Source organism: Sander lucioperca, chromosome 10, assembly GCF_008315115.2.
Source record: "Sander lucioperca isolate FBNREF2018 chromosome 10, SLUC_FBN_1.2, whole genome shotgun sequence".
In the NCBI taxonomy this organism is placed as follows: Eukaryota; Metazoa; Chordata; class Actinopteri; order Perciformes; family Percidae; genus Sander; species Sander lucioperca.
In genome coordinates this window covers 35,748,009-35,752,155 of record NC_050182.1, presented here as the reverse complement: position 1 = coordinate 35,752,155, position 4,147 = coordinate 35,748,009, and positions in this window count along the sequence as shown.

Genomic DNA, 4,147 nt, shown 5'->3' with positions numbered 1-4,147 from the left:
ACACCTGTGTGTCCAATTGACCATACCCTGAGCTATGGCGAGGACCCAGAATACAAAATTTAATTTCAGTCAAACTTATAAACAAGCACATATGCAGTATACAGCAGAACATTATCACTATGAGTGGGAAACAGTATTGTGTTGTACCAATATAGTTGTAGAGCCTGCCATCCAAAAAGCACATCAACCATCCGGGAGATATTGTGGTAGGCCCCCACTCCCACACGATTCCTCCAACTGGCTCCCACAGTCATTTCAAAGACGTGGCTACACTAAGTGGTTATTCAGTTGGAAGAAGCTTGTAGGCAACATTATTAAAACAGACTGGCCTTGTAGTCTCTCTCAACAGGAATGATATTCTATCTTCAAATGTCCCCCATATTCCCCCACTTTACTTTAGACATTTGTATGTGTATGCTTTAGCCTGCTGAGCCATGTATCCGTGTGTTCACTCTACCTGAGGCTGCCTATGGACCTTTTTCACAGCAGACATTTTTGACTTGTCATAGTAGGAAAAGCACAGCTGAAATTGATAACCTTAACAATGGCTCAATTCCAACAACTGCTGTGAGGGACTAAACACTGAGAGATCCAGTTTCAATGATTTATTCCCCCGCATGTAAAATACAACTAGTACTGCAGTTACCAACTGTAAAGTTACTTTGTGATGCGAATACGTGCAGGAGTGCGGTCAACAGAAAGTGTTCGCTCCCAGGCTCATCCCCTCTCTGTCAAAGCCCAAAAAACCAGGTGAACAGGTGAAGCAAACAAATATTCTGTTATCACTTCCGCCCAAACCCCGGTGAACATGCCCACCACCTACAATATCAGTGCATAATATAGAATAGAATAGAAATAGAATGGAATAGAATACACTTTATTGTCCCCGAGGGGAAATTTGTTTTAGGCATAGTGCTACAATCTGTTGCATCACAGAACAGAAATCAACATAAAATCTACATAAAAAAATAAACATATCTTATATATCATATATAACATAAATATATCAACGAAACATCTTAGGACATAAAAGAAGGACACATATGACCTTACAGACAATACAACATTTTAAATAGTAACTGTAATAATTAAAGTGCCAAGTGCTGGTGTATTTATTGCACTTTTGCTCTGTTGTGCTATGGTATTTAGATGAATATAATAATCAATGCATAATATAAATGAGACCATAAACAAAAATATAGGAGAAAAATGTGGCTCCTACACTATGTAACACTGTGGCCAGATTTATTAAGAAAATTGTTGTGCAAATGTGCTCTGTGGTTTTCGTTGAGTTTGCGGCTGCCATCTGTATGTATTCAGCTCCTGATTTACTACTGCAGCAGCTCATTACGCAGTGAGCTCCTGAACTGATCCTGGTACTGCCCTCCAGACGCACTCTGCGAGTGAACGAGAGCATTTAAACGCAGGTCAGAGGTGGGATTTCTATGAGATCATTCCTTCAGAAAAAACAAATCATAACATGCTATCTTGATTACAAAATATTTACTTTGGTCAACTCCACCTGAGAAAAAAACCTACTATTACTCAAAATATTACTCCTAAAATTCTGATGTTATAATCTATAGCATACATCTGATAAACACAGCACATGTGTAAACTGCAAATCTGGCTCTGACTTCTTCAGCTGCTCAAGTTTCACTATAACATAGACTAACTTCAAACCACCAGAGGGCGCAATCAGCACATTTATCACACTTCAGCCACAGCTTCACTGTGTGTGTGTGTGTGTGTGTGTGTGTGTGTGTGTGTGTGTGTGTGTGTGTGTGTGTGTGTGTGTGTGTGTGTGTGTGTGTGTGTGTGTGTGTGTTCTTGTTTAACTATATTCGTGGGGTCCAAAAGCCGGGAATACAATATACTTGTGGGGTCTGGACAGCTTTGTGGGGCCAAAATGCTGGACCCCACAACTTTAAAGGGCTGTTTGAGGGTTAAGACTTGGTTTTAGGATTAGGGTTAGAATTACGTTATGGTTAGGGTGAGGGTAAGGGTTAAGCTTAGGCATTTAGTTAGGTAGGGAATGCATTATGTCAATGACGGGTCCCCACAAAGATAGTGAAACGCACTGTGTGTGTGTGTGTGTGTGTGTGTGTGTGTGTGTGTGTGTGTGTGTGTGTGTGTGTGTGTGTGTGTGTGTGCGGTGCCATGGCAACCGCCCGAGACACATCTCACACAAAACGGTCTGCTAAAAGACTCTTGCCAAAAGTGATAATGCTGTAATAGTGTGTCAGGGAATAGAAGTAAAGGAAGAAAGAGAAATTACAGCACAGTGATACCAAGTAAGGAACTTTTTGTCTAAATTTACAGAACCAGCCAACATTAGACCTTAAATAGACTTTTTACAGAAGGGTTCACAGGAACAACCTTCTAATCATTCTCCTATCAAAGAAATACCTGGTCTTTGTCATTAAGGGTGTACAATTTGACTTTCTGTTGCTGAATAATGTGTGGAAAATACAGAATAAGCTCTGTCAGTGCAACCTGCTTTCGACTGCTTTACCCATTAATAAACCACACACTGCTCTACACATTGCTTATTGGTTGTGATTTATGCATTTCTGAAGGGTAAATTCAATTGTTGCACTTGCTAACAGGGTCTGGCTAGTCCACACAGCATTCCTGGATAGGAGAAAAACGTGCTCTGGTTCATTGGCATTTCTTTAAACCAATTACAGTCCTCTTGGGCGGTGCTAAGCGCCGGACAGAGCCACTGTGCTGCTGCAAAATAGCCCCGGAAAGGAACTTGTTTTGGTGGAACGTGTACGTTCAAAAGTTGTTTTAGTCGTGCAACAGAAAACTCAGATTGGACAGATAGTCTAGCTAGCTGTCTGGATTTACCCTGCAGAGATCTGAGAAGTTAACCATAGTCTTCATAAATCCACCGGAGTTTAAAATTACAACACAAAGAAAGAGGAAGGTCACGGACATCCAGCCGAAAAGGCCGATGGAATTTCGGGTGTCACCGGAGCAATCCCAGCAGTGGAAGGTCGTAGATATAGACTACGCAGTATAGTGTTGCAACCATAGACATGAAATGAATTATATTTCTAAGGTTGCAAACATGAAGCTGGCTGGGTCTCTGCAGTGGTGGTCAAGTGTTTGGAGGTTATAGGTTTTAAAAAATAAGAATTGATGGCAAAGGAAATATTACCCTTAGCCCTTATGAGTCCTCCCAACAGTCAGCAGTGTGAGGATGCCCAGCTCCCCCTCCCCTTTCCAGAAAACTATTTTTTTCTTTCACTCTCTGTGTGTGTGTGTGTGTGTGTGTGTGTGTGTGTGTGTGTGTGTTTCCCTTCATTATCGTACCAGCAGCTGTTTTACGACCATTAGGTCACAGCAGCCCCAAAATGCATCACCTCACTGTGTAAACATACCACCATGTTTAAAAGGTGAGTCTCAGAATGGGGTGCAGTGATGTTTGGTTTTCAGGGTTTCAAGGACGCACACCGTGGGACACTTTGACTTTGATTTAGTCTAAGAAAAAATGTTTAAAAAAATTGAGAGGATATCAATGGCCCACATCCCTGTTGTCCCACAAAATGTAGGTATTCTGAAGAAAGTTTTGGGGAACACAGCTGATGCTTTTCCTCATGGTGAACTCTTTTAAATTCATTAAAAGGGAGTTTTCTTTGCTAGCCTGTGTTCTATTTTAATAAAGTGTGTGTCTGTTGTGATCTACTCCTGTCCACCCTGTGCCTTTATCCCATCTGTAGTAAACCTGCATCCCAAATGGCTGGCATGTGCAGAAGCATTCTTTCAGACTAGCTTCACTAATCCCTGTCACTCTATTTCTGACATTTCCCTCTACAGATCTGGGCCAGACCAGGGCTGATAACACAGATCAGGTTTCTGCTAAATCTAAATTAAGCTACCTTATGTTTGGATCCTTAGTTCAAGAAGTGTGTGGGATTAAAGTAAAATTAGACAGGGAGGATGATATGTTATTCAAAGACTACTGTGACAACTCCCCCCCCCTGCCACTACAATGGCCCCTTTCTGCCACAGCATGTTTTCAGAGCATAAACATGGAAGAAATTGCATATTAAGGCGTCAGAAGGGTGTATCAAGGTCTTGCTTCATGTTCTGTGCTCACTGGGAGTGTCTGAGTCAAAACAGTCTGATGATAAATTCA